At 41.2% G+C, this 15,735-nt stretch overlaps 1 long non-coding RNA gene across 1 annotated transcript; it reads right to left on the bottom strand.

Annotated features, from left to right (window-relative positions):
• Positions 1–4,344: 4,344 nt before the first annotated feature.
• LOC115079624 lies at positions 4,345–13,431 on the bottom strand. Its single transcript, XR_003853343.1, has 3 exons — positions 13,294–13,431; positions 5,342–5,438; positions 4,345–4,649 (listed from the first exon to the last, which is right to left on the bottom strand). It is a non-coding gene; the product is annotated as an uncharacterized LOC115079624 (long non-coding RNA).
• Positions 13,432–15,735: the final 2,304 nt, after the last annotated feature.

The following is a 15,735-nucleotide window of genomic DNA, read 5'->3' as shown; positions in this document are numbered from 1 at the left end:
AATAAAAGAACTAGTGTGTGTCTGTCTCCATACTCTGAGCCTGACCAGTGGTCCCTCTTGGGGTCTTCCCCGGGGGCGTGGTCATCTGCCTCTGGTCCAAGGATTCACTCACAACTCTCCTAATTACTACAGATTGCTAACTCCTCACGGAGAACACATCAGATTGCTAACTCCTATCTGATTGCTCCATCAAATAGTGGTTTCATTACATTTAGTTCCAAGAAAAAGAGAACTGCATGTCCAGACATACCATGGACCAAAACCAGGACTGACTCAGCCTGTTCTTGTAGACCTGCAGCTGTATAGTACAACACGTGTGGAAAGTATTATACAGTAGGGATAGTGCTTTTCAAAGATAACTTCAGACATCATGAAAGTTATATCTGTGAAACTGTATTCCTAGGGAATTAGAATAGCAACCAATCACATTGCTTAGAAATATGCACTTGAAATAAGCTTTCCATTTGACTAGTAATGATATATTAGATTGGAGAAGAGGTAAGATTATATCCTTTTAGCATAATATACCCACATGTGATTTAAAAATCTCAATACTTAGGAATGTATTGACAATTTTATTACCCTAATAATCATTAGTTTTAAATGTAATATTATGATCGTGCTACTGAACACAGTGTATTATCATGCGGTGAACTTTTAAATAGAGAAAGTCAAATCCTGTGTAATCAGTGGAAGAAATAATGGTTTCAAAATGATTTCAATTATTCAGGCCAACAACGGATGCATGGAAACTGCACAAAAGAATTGTCTTGATATGTAATTCAAAATATTAGTACATGACTTCCTCCCATGATTCATAAGCAGCAGCCTGTTTCAGGACATTAAAAACAATCATAAAATAATAATAGAGGTGTTTGTAAAATAAGAAACAATGTAAACACATTGGAGGAAAGCTCATTCCCCATGGTTTAGAACTGTGCTTGGCAAAGAGCAGTTGAATAAGTTTTTGTCAAATATCAACTGTACAAGGGGATAAGCAGTTGCTATTGGGTATATTTTGAATCTTTCCAAAGATAATCACAAAAGCTCAAAAAAGAGAGCTGCTGTACATCAGGCTCCACACTTCCTCCATTCCCACCTACAATTAGTGATTTGCCTCCTACAAATCTGGTTTTTATTCACCTGAATGAATTTACTGTTGCTCAGCGTAGCAGTAAATCTTAGACTGTCTCCCTTTTTCCTGAGTAGAAAACATTCAATCCTATGGAAGAAAAAAAAATGAAAAGCATGGAAGATAGCCACCAGTGTGCTCTTTTCTTTTATTCTATACCATGGCTCCAGAACAAAAGCCCAAAACCTGCTCAGAAGAAACGTTTTAAAATGTCTCATTATGGTGACATCGAAAAATGGTATTTAGAGTAATTGCCTACTGCCAAGGGTGGCTAATTCCAGTCCTCAAGAGCCAAAAAGAGATCTGGTTTTCAGGAAATCCAAAATGAACATGAATGATATGGATTTGCATGCAAGTATATCCCATGCATATTCATTGTGGATATCCTGAAAACTAAGCCTGCTTGTGGGTTTTGAGGACCAGAGTTGGCCACCTCTGGCCTACTGAATAATACGTTCCACACACTATCTATATACATGGAGTTCCTCCCAGCTCCAGCCCCCATCCGCTCCACCTCACTCATACATCTTACAATCATTTTCACAAGTACAAGAATCATTATTTTTTCTCTACATAGGCACTTATGCTTCACTTACATCCAGCATTCAGACATCTATACCATTAAACCTACAAAAACTACAAAGAACAAAAAATTATAGAAACAGAGAAATATAATGACAGAAGACGATCATATGGCCTATCTAGTCTGTTGAACTCTACAATCCCTACCACTTCTTAGAGATCCTCTCTGTCCCATGCTTGTCTCCACCATCTCCACAAAGACACAATTTTCCCCCTTCCCAGGATCAGGTCAAAACTGAGGATAAAGGATTGAAGCAAGGCTGGGCAAGGGTCTGGACTCTGTCTCCAGTGGGTTTCCTCCTCCTCCTCCTCTTTCTTCTGTTCATAGAAATGGAGCATCACAATAGCTGGGTAAGACTGAAAGAGAGAAAACAATTATAGCAGATAAAAAACAGAAAAGGCTGAGGTATATATAACAATATTTTTATTAAGGAGAAATCTCTTTACCTCCAAGGCAAGTTCCAGGGCCTTCATGCACGTATGCACTGGTTCTGAGTCTCGATTGCAAGGCAGTGAAGAAGCAGCTGCATTCTTTGAGTAATCAGGGGACAAGATAAAGAGAAAAAACCTGGATGCAAGTGAGTGATAGATACAAAAGAAAACCTGAACAAAGAATAGAAACGCAGGATCCACAGAGGACAGACCAAGAATTCAGACTAGCAACATAATAAACATTGCTTAGGGAAGACAGAAATATGCCTTTCCAGTATTAGAGATGTAAATCGGAACTGGAATCGGTTCGGATTCCAGTTCCGATTCACACCATGGTTTTTTTTTCGCCCGGCCCGATCGCGGTTTTGTTTATTGTCTGCGCCTGAGCCGATAAACAAAAAACCCACCCCGACCCTTTAAAACTAATCCCTTAGCTTCCCCCACCCTCCCAACCCCCCAAAAAACATTTTACAGGTACCTGGTGGTCCAGTGGGGGTCCCGGGAGTGATCTCCAGCTCTCGGGCTGTCGGCTGCCACTAATAAAAATGGCGCCGATGGGCCTTTGCCTTTACCATGTGACATGGTATCTGTGCCATTGGCCGGCCCCTGTCACATGGAGGGAGCACTGGATGGCCGGTGCCATCTTTAAAAATGGCGCAGGCCATCAGGAGTTGGCAATGGAGAAGAAAGTCACAGATAAGACCGACTTCCCTGATCAACAGATGGTGCAAAGAAGTGTGTAGAGAGAGAGAGAAGAGAAGACAGATAATAAGAAACTGCAGAGAGAATGGATTTACAGATGAGTATGAGATTCACTACATGTGATAGCAGAAGGGGAGCCATGGTGTAGAGAACAGGCTCACTCTCATTTTGTTACCCACATTGGACCCATCAATATAAGAACATAAGTCAGTAAGGCAATGAGTAATCATTACTTCATGTCTGCTTTTTATACTGTCTACTGCTACCACTAAGATGGAACCTAAGGTCTTAAATGGACCAGGGATTTTGTGCAACCTAGGAAGAGATGAAAGGCATACTGTGCTCTTTGGGGATTCAAAATTGCAAGCTGACTTGAGAATAGGAGAATGCCCCCAACCAGAACATTATTTCTGATTGCACTCTGTTGGGAGTTGATGCAACCTGCAGGGAGGAGCCCTGCCAGTCCCTACCATCGGAAGGCGGAGTGAAGTGGAGCAGGGAGCTTCACCAGTACCAGCCCTTGTTTCCCTTAGGTTGGGCCGTCAGGTGCCAGGGCTTGCTGGACTTAGGCATGGGCCTCTGAGTAGATGAAGATCCGATGATATGCAGGTGTGACAGGCCAGTAGAGGAAGAGCACATGGAGTCAGGATCGGGCAGAGGTCTAGGTAGGCAGCAACAAACGGAGCCATGATTCAGGCAGGTGTATGGGCAGGCAGGTGTATCTGTCATGCTCCATTCCCTTCACAGCCATGACCACCTAGTCTGCTCTTTCAGGAACTTAAACACAAAGTGGACAAAAAGACAATCACAGACCAACAAAATAACAGATGCTCTCTAAAGATTTGCTCAAGAATGCAGATAGGAAACAGCTAGTCCAGAGCTAGTCCAGAGCTCACCTAACAGTACCCAGCACTGACAAAATGGCCCTGGAATAGGCTGCCTTTTATGTTCCTGAAAGGACGAATGTCCAAGAACATATATGGACATCTGTGCAGGGGTAGATTGCCCTATCGGGGGATCGGGCTTCCCCCGGTGGGCCGGTCACTCCCATTACTTGATTTTCTTTTTAATTCCCAGCATACCTGGGAGGGCAGCGGCAGTAGCAGGAGAGGCCACGGGGTACAAACTCTAACCTATTGGAAATTCCATAAGTTAGTACATTGGGTTCACATAGGAACACTTTGGGGCTACCTACGAAGACATGCATTCTTACATGAAACATTCTGAGTGTTTGCTTCAATCTACTGAGCAAAATACCCTACTTAAATTTAATGAATGCTTATTATCCTCTCAGCTTAAAAGAGATCCTACCTTCCCATCTCACAGTCACCTATCTTTGAATTCAAAGTTCAATCAAAATTCACTGGAGAAAGATTCTTAGAGAGATAAAATCCATTTTATTGTATGAGAATAGCCTATAAATGGCCTCTATTTTCCAACAGGCATTTATTGTCTAAACTCCACAACAGACAACAGAATCAATGACTTGCCTGCACATTATTTTTCTCAAGTAGTGTCCATAAAATTATAAGAATAATACATTAACACTGATACTTTTATTAAATATACAGCACACTATGTTTACGGATTGTTCCTTTACAGCTCGGAGAGTTTAGCTTTTTCTGGTGTACTATCCAGAGGCTCCATAGGGATTGATGCTGTGGTCACTACAAAAGTGGTACATGTTTGGTTTGCTCCACATTGATGTGACATATGTTATTATTTGCTAGTAAGATAAATTATAAATTTCAATGATGAAACATTCTCTTAAGACCAAGATTATTGAATATCAGAGCTGCATCTACAATAAAAGAACATAAGAAAATGCCATACTGGGTCAGACCAAGGGTCCATATTCCCCCATCTCACACAGCATCCCTCCCTTCTCTGAATCTCAAATACAAAATCTGAAAGCGTACTTCAACTCCAAGATACAATCACATGTTCCCACACCCAGTTTATCTCACTAACTCAAACTGGATCCAAACAGATTCCATAAACACACCAAACAATAAACACATATTCAATCCACTATCTCATCCAAAGCAGGTCTCAACATTGTTTCACTATCAGACACATATTGTAAAACACAGCCATAACATCAAAACTAAGTATGTACTCCCAGGATCTTGCATCTTAATTCCTGCATAGCCCAGTTGAACAATGGAACACCTTCTGATTTCCCCAAACCTTCCCACCACATTGATATACAAAGGCATTCATTACCCAATCCTTCTAGCAGTAATAACATATCCAATCTACAATCTCTAAACATACAAGCTGATGTGATATTTCGATCGAATGTCGGTATATAAAAGCAAATAAATAAAAGAAAATAAATAAATAAATACAAGTACCCACTCATACTTGAAATCCATATCAACAGATGCAACATATCTTCTCCCCCATGCAATCCAAAAGAAAGCAAAAATCTCTATCAAAACAATGTATAACAGATCATGAAATACTGCTTATTGAAAGGATATTTCTCACCTTTCTACTTATCTCATTCATTTATGTTTCCCATTCAGGTCTATGACCCATTGAAGAACCAACTCTTGCTTCTGTGACCTCACAACCTTGTCAGAGCCTTGTGAGAACAGAGGCAGAAGAAATTGTCAAGGAAACCACACAGAAGACAAATGGCAGTGAAGCACCTTTTTAAACTAGTCTATAGCTTCCAATTGGATCAAATGATACTAATATCATTCTACTGTAAACTCTAAGCATATGCAAGAGCAGTCTGTATTTCTTCTCTAGCTTTTGGCAGAGAAGGATGTTCTAGTAGAAGCTATCTGGCTAAATGAATATTATAAATAAATAGGTGTCAAATATTCTCTGGGTATTGTATGATAAATAAATATTTGGGCACATATGGCTATCCAGCTAAAATTTGGCCAGATAAGTTAGGGATATTCCAAGGTCATAAATAGGAAGAGCTAAATTGCTAGATAGTTTATCCAGCTAACTCCATTGGTTAGAGTTAGCTGGATAACTTATCCAACTAAGGGGGTCATTTTCCAACTCGTGTTATGGCGTTTTCGCATGCGAAAAACACATTAACGCATGCAAAGAGCACCATAAAGCATGGTGCAATGCTAATTTTTAAAATGGGAGGGATTGGGGTGGAGTCAGCCATAAAGCATGATATCACACAATTTTAATGCCGAAAATAACTAGATGAGGGAGAGAGAGAGAGACTATCTATAAGGCCCTTGTAGTAGTTAGCTATTTATACTATTATAGGAGGTCCACCTAGTAAATCAAGGTGAGGTTTAGGTAGTAGTGTAGGGGTTAGTGGCCACTTTGACATGCAGAGTGAGACGTATGAACAGATCAGTACACTCTTGTGAAGATTTGATGTCCTTCAGAGTGAGAAAACTCACACAGCGATGAGATTTGTACAATATTCTCTCAACCTAGCTTGATGGACTCTTTACCTGTCTACACCCTGTATCTAGCCCCCCCCCCTTCACTATGTCTATTCCCTGCATTTAGACTATACCCTCCCTCCCCCCTCCTGTCTATAGCACATGCTTAGCCTATACCCCTCCTTCCCTCCTGTAAGTTTGCACTCTGTATATAGCCCCCTGTAAGCTTATATTCTGTATATAGCCTCCACCTCGCTGTTCTTAGTCTGTACATAGCCTGCATTCCTTCCTATCCCTCATATTATTTAGCACCCATTCGCCCCCACCAATCCCGTTTTTTTCCTCAGTTCTAAGTTGTAGTTTTAACAAGTTCTCTGTAAAGCATTTTTAAGCTTTGTTATTGTTTAATGTAAACCGATGTGATATTCTTAATGAACGTCAGTATATAAAAACTGTTAAATAAAATAAATAAATAAAATACCAATAATTGTTGTATTTCTGGAAAGTGCAAAAAGTTAACGCACTTTGCGGTAATACCTATGCGAAACGCTAAGGTAATGCACATTGCATTAAATAGGCTATTGCCATAAAATACGCCCCTCTTCTTATCGCATGCAATATTTTGAAAAATCTAGCCCTAAATTTGTTTGTCCCATAGACCATTCCTAAAGTTAGTCAAATAGACTTATCCAGCAAATGTTAGGATAGCAGGGTATATTCAACAGTGTGCCCATGCTCATGAATATACAGGCTAAGTTAGCAGATATTTTTATCCAGCAAACTAGCTGAGATGCAGAGTGGCTGAATATGAAACCCTCAGGGCCAGATCTTAAAATATACGTGCGGGCGTAGATTTGTTCGCGCAACTCGGCGTGAATAAATCTATGCTGGATTTTATAACATGCGTGCGCTGCCACGCACATGTTATAAAATACAGGCTCGGCACACACAAGGGGGTGCACGCATGTGCACCTTGCATGCGCCAAGCCCGAGGGGAGCCCCGATGACTTTCTGCCTTGGAGGAAACTTTTTTTCCAGCCCCCCCTCCACCTTCCCCTCTCTTCCCCTATCTAACCCACTCCCCATCCCTAACTAAATCCCCCCATGAGGCAGGCGTAACTTGCATGCCCCGGCAGAGGCTGCTGTGCCGGGGCACTCGACCCCACCCCCAGACTGCCCCTGGACCACTGCCAAACTTCTGGCCAGGCCACGGACCATCCCCGGACCGCCGCCACACCTCAGGCCATGCCCCCATACCGCCCTTTTTGCAAGCCCCGGGACATACCTGCATCCCGGGGCTTGCGTGCACCACCGAGCCAATGCAAAATAGGCTCAGCGTGCGCAGGGGCAGATTTTCTCAGGTTACATGCATAGCCTTTGAAAATCTGCCCCTCAATGTTTAACATGTTATTTTTTCAGTGTGAAGTCAGCAATAGTATACACAATACAACTCACATACACTTTAGGGATGTGCACTGATTTTTTTTATATCACTTTTGTTTTGAGCTATCTGTTTAATTTAGGCCTGGATTCACTATTCTCGCAGAGAATTGTGAAACCCAGCGGTAACAGGGGCCGGGCCTGCCAAATCTGGCAGCGATCGCACCACCGCAGTGTTATTGCTTCTGGCTTTCGCACCCAATAATGCCACCGTGAAAGGTGGTGCTATTGGGCATGCTACTGGCGGCAATAATGGGTCTCACCTTATCACCGCCAGCGAAGTTACCACTGCGTCTGCCCCGACGCCGCCCTGACTCCACCCCTATCAAGGTATCGTGTGTGAAAAGTCCCTTTTCACGTGCAATACTGATAGAAAATGACCCCCTTAGTTTTTAAAATGGTTCAGGGGTGGTTATTTCATGTTTCCCTAATTTTGTACTTAGTGCGTCCTAACTGGATGTTAGCACGCACTACCTATAGTTAGTGCGCACTAAGTCCCTTTAGTGTGCACTAATTTAAAATATTAATTTTATGAAATTTTTTTTTCATTTCTGGGCACTCCTAAAACAAGATGAAATTCACAATTTCATTGCCATTACTGTTTTGTCTAAAACAAATGCACATCCCTACTGAATATGTGTCCATATAGTGAGTGGTATTGTGAGTGAGATACAGTTATAGTATCAATAAATACATTCCTTTCTAATATCCAAACCACTAACAGATTGTTCACGTCAATATATTCCATCATATCAGAACAAGGGAGAGGAGGGAATGTTGGCAGGGTTGACATGGGTAGATGAGTTGGTCCAGAGGCAGCCAAGCAGAGTAGTAGTGATAAAAAAAAAAAAAGGCAGCCCTGTCCCCAATTTAAAGAGATGCAATTTTATAGCCAAGGGTGGCAGTTGTGGATGGTAGCACAAGGCAGAAGAAATTGAAATTTGGAGATTGTGTGCAACCAGCACCTGTTCCTCTTGTTTGTAGCAGAGGAACAAGGTTGGATAGAATCAAAGAATGGTAGTAGCAGGGCAGGGGAATGGATAGAAGCAGCAAAAGTGCAACACCCAAATGCAGCATCATGCTCCTTTATAGTTCTTATTTCTAAGGAATTGAAGACACTATTTTTTGCTAACTGATTGAGAGGAAGAATTGTGTCCGGGATTCTCTGAATTGGAAGATATTGAAGAACTAGTAGCTAAAAAGAATTTGGGAAGTTTAGTTAGTAGCATCTTAGCCTCCAGTGAGGTGAAGGCAGAGAGGGTTGATACTGACTATGTTATCAACCCCAGGAAGAGCAAGCTATGCAGGAAAACAGTATGAGTGATGCTGCCGGTATTTTTCCTCAGGATCCACCCTCAAACTCAGCCCCCAATGAGGTAGGGAAGAGATCAAGAATGACCTCCCTGACCTGGAGGCAATTTAAAGTTAGGGAGGACTGGTGTTTTGCTCCAGTGTATTCCATGCAGCAAGGATGTCAGTCAAGGGAAGCAAGTAAGGCATGTGACAAAAGCTAGTATGCAGCATCACCTTCATAAACAGCACTAACTAGCACTGGTATCAGGGGAGGATGGAAGTAGTAGCCTGGAGACTCCTCCTGCAACTCAAAGTAAAAACCAGAGGTAAGGAGTTGAAAAGGAAAATACTTTTCCAAAGCTGATCCTACAGGCCCTTCCAGGAATCAGGTGGCACTGGCAGGCCAGCAATCCCAAGCTATGCACCTGAAGAAGAAACCTGCAATAAATGAAATGGGTTGGTGTTCTGTATCAACGTCCCAGGGCAAGAGGCAGACAGTATCTAAAGTTATAATGAGGAACATTAGGGAAATTATTGCCCTTGATCACCAGCCACTGCAGGTTGTCTAGAATGTGGGCTTTAAGTGTCTGCTGTATGTGTTAGCCCCCAATTACAAGGTCCTCTCCAAGTGAGGAAGATCATCCTCACCCTGTACAATCAATGCCATTGTCTCATGCAGGTGTAGTTGGATAAGGGGAGGGGTAGTAGTAGTGTGTATTTCACCAGTGATATGTGGACCATCAAGAATGCTATGCATACTTATCTCTCCCTGGTGGTACATTGGTGGGACCTGGTTAAGGCAGAAGGTGACAGACATTCTAATGGAAATGGAGCATCAGGGAGCAGGTGTGCATTGCTGCACAGCTAGTTGATGTATAGCTGTAATACCTTTGCAATATTCTATCAGCTATAACAAGATACTGTAAGGTTGGCAGTTAGATGGAGATGCAGGAGTGCTCAGGTAAGTTTCTTTGTGACAGACAGTGGCACAAATATGGTAAAGGAAATAGAAAATGGTGGCTTTCAGGATATCTGTTGCTTTGCACGCTTGCTGCATCTTGCATGGTTGCTGTATCTTGCAGTAAGGAATACCTATCATAGCATAAATAAGAGCAGCTTCTTTGGGAGAAGCTGGAAGAATTCAGGATGCCTCAAAACATTAAATTCCATATGTTGGCATCCACTAGAATTCCACCCTTATGATGCCACAGAGGTTAGTGGAGGAGCAGACCTCCCTGTATGATCTGTCTCTGGAAACAGAGATAGATGTAGACTGCTCCCGAACCATCATGCTTGGGTAGTAATGAGGTAACTGGTACAAATCCTGAAGCTCTTCTAGGATGCTACAGAAGATTTTCTGGAGGAAAAGTTAGAGGGCTTCTGCCAGAGTTGATGTGAAAAGCTGTTCTTTTTGAAAATCTAATTGCCTTTGCCTGGGTTACTAGAATTTCAATATGTGACAAGATGACTTAAAGGATCTCGAAGAGCTTCCTGCCATTCTGTGCACCTGTCATGTCCCATATCTACCATCTTAGAGGTCTTGATGTCACATATCTACCATCTTAGGGGTCTTGCTACCTGCTTGCCATGCCCTATATTTTCCATCTTAGGAATCTTGCTACCTGCTATTCCCTAGATGTACTACCATCTGCATTTTTCAGCTATCACTCTGCCTACCTGCTATGCCCTGATGTACCTCCTTAAGTTTCTTCTGACTACTATGCTAACCTGCCATGTGCATGATATACCATTTGAGGGGTATTACTACTACTGTTCTGCCTGCCTGCCACACCTTTTATGTATCAGCATTGAAAGTTTGGTGCCTCCATGTTGTGTGCTATTTGGATCTCAGCCTAGTTCTTCCACCATCTGTTGGATGATTATACTGTGGTGTTTTGTCTACAGATAGCAAATGTGAAAAATAAATACAAGTTTCTCCTCTCATCCCACTTCTTTTATAGTTCTTCATTTCATTCTAGTCCTTTACAATCCCAGCCTAGTTCCCCACCCTGCTTGCTGGTTATAATGGAGTATCTTGTTACTAGAAAAAAATTGAAAAATACAAGTTTTTCCTCTCACCCACCTCTTTATGATTTTCTGTCTTACTGTCAAGGTCTGTCAATGTATTTGTGCTGTTTGCAGTTTTCTGAACTCTATGCCTTGGACATATAGACACCTCTGTGTTGTTTTAATTCTCTACACTATACACCTTGGGTGTTTCAACACCTCTGTTCTAATTCCCCCACACTGTACACCTTGTGGGGATAAGAACATAAGAACATAAGAAAATGCCATACTGGGTCAGACCAAGGGTCCATCAAGCCCAGCATCCTGTTTCCAACAGTGGCCAATCCAGGCCATAAGAACCTGGCAAGTACCCAAAAACTAAGTCTATTCCATGTAACCATTGCTAATGGCAGTGGCTATTCTCTAAGTGAACTTAATAGCAGGATAGACACCTTTCTTCTGTTTGTGATTCCCCACACTGTGCCTTGAGCATTTTGATGCATCTGTGCTGTTTGTGATTCCCTACACTCTACCCCTTGGGCATACATACTCCTTTGTGCTTCTTGTGATTCCCCACACTGTATGCCTTGTTGAAATTTGATGCCTTTGTCTTGTTTATGATTCCTTGTACTCTGCATCTTGTGAGTCTTGCTTCCATTCTGTCTTTATGCCATGCCCCTGATGTATAACCTTAGATGTCTTGCTGACACTCTGCCTTGTAGCCATGCCCCAGATGCTAAACCTTGGGTTCCTTGCTGCTACTCTACCTAGCTGCCAGGCCCCTGTTGGGGTCTTTCTGACAGTCTGGTTGCCATACCCAAGCCTTTACACTGTGGGGTTCATGCTGCCATATAGCTTGTGGGTCTTGCTGTAACTTTGCCTTGATCCCATATTCCTCATGCTATACTTTGGAATCTTGATGATTCTCTGCCTTGCTACCTTATAGAAAACTCTTCACCTTGGTGTGTTCTTGCAATTTTGGGTGGCAGCTTTGCACCACTCATGGTATAATGGACTGCTCTTGCCATTCTTATTGCTGCTTTGTCCCTTTATTAATGCCTGGGTTTTATTTCTGTCAACTTTTCTTTGTTCCCCATTCATGTAGTCTTTAGATGTTCCCCATTCATGGAGTCTTTGGATGTTCCCCATTCATGGAGCCTTTGGATGTTCTTGGTGCCACTTTGCCCCTTTTGTTCTATACTTAGGGATGCGTGCCACTAGTGGTGCCATCATTTAAAGCTTGGGGAATTCTTGACACTATTACTGCTGCTTTGCTTCTGTAATGGTGCCTTAGGTTACTCATGCCACCTTTGATGCCTCTTTGCTATAAGCTTGGTGCTTTGGAGTTCTCATCTCCCTTCTGATATTGTCTACAAGTTTCAATAGAATTTATTAGAAATTCTCAAATTGTGAAGCTGAAAATATGCTACATTGCTTCCGTGATTTGACTTGAATGGGAAAACAAAAAAAAAGAATGAAAGAAAGAAACATTTTTTTATTTTATGAAACAAACAAATGGAGGGGTTCTATGAAATGAATAAACAAACTAAAATTAAAATTTTGCCTCTCCACATCCCTAGTAAATGATATGGAAAAGCTTTGTAGGCTTGGCTTTAATATCCTTAATATTAACAGTTGTCACCATTGTAAACAATAGCCAAATATCTTTAGCAAATATATTAAGAAAAATATAATTAAATAGCATCCCATCTGACAGCAATTTTAATTTATTTAGATTTAATGAGAATTCAGTGTAGCTCATTTGATTGTAGGTGTTAAACATTCACAGCAAGTTTAAAGTAGCAGTTCAGAGGTGATCTAATTACAGTCCACTTGTCTATGTTTAATTTATTTGGTTTGTTGGGGTTTGCAATAATTAAAGTGTTTCAGAGCTCTGGCTACACAGTTTTGCTATAATTTATAGAGAATATTCACATGTGTATAAAACCTACGAGAATTTAGAAAGCCTCTGATTTATCAATATACCTTGACTAGCTCTGGTTTGTTTATTAATGCTTAAAAAATGCTATTATGTAGACAATGTGCTAAAATGTACTAATTCTGTTAGATAACTGTTGAATCCTTAGTTCAACTATTGAAGGATAAGAAAAATCATTTGATATCACATTTTATATTAACTTAGAGATGCAGAAAAATAGGCAGCATTTTAACATGTGAATACTTAGTATCCAACTTACCAAGTGAAAATTTATTGCCAGTAAACACAACAATAAAAAAAACTCGCAAAAGGATTTAGATCATATATAGAAGGGAGAAGAGTTTAAAACATTTGATGAATTGTAGGTGGAGTTTTAAATTCCTAGTTATACTTACTATGTTTATTTGCAATTGAAAAAGATGAACGTTTCTCAAATGGAGGGAGCGATCAGACCTTGTTCAGGATTGGAGGGCCCTTCTTCCACTACCTAAATATCATAAGAAATTGATAAGCAGATTGTACAAAAATCTTATGGAGGAGAGTTTAAAACTAATCAGCGATTCAAAACTGGAATAATGACCTCTCTTTAAACTTAGACACAGACGATTGGTATAATATATAAGAACATGCCAAACTGGGTCAGACTAAGGGTCCATCAAGCCCAGCATCCTGTTTCCAACAGTGGCCAATCCAGGCCATAAGAACCTGGCAAGTACCCAAAAACTAAGTCTATTCCATGTTACTGTTGCTAGTAAGAGCAGTGGCTATTTTCTAAGTCAACTTAATTAATAGCAGGTAATGGACTTATCCTCAAAGAACTTATCCAATCCTTTTTTAAACACAGCTATACTTACTGCACGAACCACATTCTCTGGCAACAAATTCCAGTTTAATTGTGCGTTGAGTGAAAAAGAACTTTCTCCGATTAGTTTTAAATGTGCCCCATGCTAACTTCATGGAGTGCCCCCTAGTCTTTCTACTATCTGAAAGAGTAAATAACCGATTCACATCTACCCGTTCTAGACCTCTCATGATTTTAAACACCTCTATCATATCCCCCCTCAGTCGTCTCTTCTCCAAGCTGAAAAGTCCTAACCTCTTTAGTCTTTTCTCATAGGGGAGCTGTTCCATTCCCGTTATCATTTTGGTCACCCTTCTCTGTACCTTCTTCATCGCAATTATATCTTTTTTGAGATGCGGCGACCAGAATTGTACACAGTATTCAAGGTGCTGTCTCATCATCGAGCGATATAGAGACATTATGACATTTTCCATTTTATTCACCATTCTCTTTCTAATAATTCCCAACATTCTGTTTGCTTTTTTGACTGCTGCAGCACACTGAATAGACAATTTCAATGTGTTATCCAGTATGACTCCCAGATCTCCTTCTTGGGTGGTAGCACCTCATAAGGAACCTAACATTGTGTAACTATAGCATGGGTTATTTTTCCCTATATGCATTACCTTGCACTTATCCATATTAAATTTCATCTGCCATTTGGATGCCCAATTTTCCAGTCTCACTGGGTCTTCCTGAAATGTATCACAATCTGCTTGTGATTTAACTACTCTGAACAATTTTGTGTCATCTGCAAATTTGATTACCTCACTCATTATATTTCTTTCCACATCATTTATAAATATATTGAAAAGTATAGATCCCTGAGGCAGTCCACTGCCCACTCCCTTCCAATGAGAAAATTGTCCATTTTATCCTACTCTCTGTTTCCTGTCTTTTAGCCAGTTTGCAATCCACGAAAGGACATCGTCACCTATCCCATGACTTTTTACTTTTCCTAGAAGTCTCTCATGAGGAACTTTGTCAAACGCCTTCTGAAAATACAAGTTCACTACATCTTTCACCTTTATCTACATGTTTATTAACTCCTTCAAAAAAGTGAAGCAGATTTGTGAGGCAAGGCTTGCCCTGGTTAAAGCCATGCTGACTTTGTTCCATTAAACCATGTCTTTCGATATGTTCTGTGATTTTGATATTTAGAACACTTTCCACTATTTTTCCTGGCACTGAAGTCAGGCTAACCAGTCTGTAGTTTCCCGGATCACCCCTGGAGCCTTTTTAAATATTGGGGTTACATTAGCTATCCTCCAGTTCTCAGGTACAATGGATGATTTTAATGATAGGTTACAAATTTTTACTAATAGGTCTGAAATTTCATTTTTTAGTTCTTCCAGGTGATTTACTACTCTTCAGTTTGTCAATCAGACCTACCACATCTTCTAGGTTCACCGTGATTTGGTACAGTCCATCTGAATCATTACCCATGAAAACCTTCTTCGGTACGGGTACCTCCCCAACATCCTCTTCAGTAAACACTGAAGCAAAGAAATCATTTGATCTTTCCACGATGGCCTTATCTTCTCTAAGTGCCCCTTTAACCCCTTGATCATCTAATGGTCCAACTGACTCCCTCACAGGCTTTCTGCTTTGGATATATTTTAAAAAGTTTTTACTGTGAGTTTTTGCTGTTAGGGAAGATGGAGACCTTGAGCATGGGAAAGCTCAGAGGCCTTAACAATCTGTTAGGGAGCGCTAGGAGAACATCCCATTTCCATGGATATTGTGTGCCTTGGACCTCGGCACAACACCAGAGGACTCCAAGGCAGAACTGAGGCTGGTGAGACATGTCCGAGTCTGGGCTGAGACCAGGAAGCCAGGCCCCTGCCGACCTGCACAGCCTGAGTGAGACCAACCACGCAAGGTTGGTCTCTGATTGGTTCTCCGACTACTCCAAGACCTTTCGGACCTGCCGCTGGGAACGGCAAAGGCAGCAGGCCGGACAGGAGACAAGAGTGGATGAAGGATCTAGAACATG

This window comes from Rhinatrema bivittatum, chromosome 18, assembly GCF_901001135.1.
Source record: "Rhinatrema bivittatum chromosome 18, aRhiBiv1.1, whole genome shotgun sequence".
Taxonomy (NCBI): Eukaryota; Metazoa; Chordata; class Amphibia; order Gymnophiona; family Rhinatrematidae; genus Rhinatrema; species Rhinatrema bivittatum.
The sequence above is the reverse complement of the archived record's forward strand: the minus strand, read 5'-3'. Positions and strand labels throughout refer to the sequence as shown.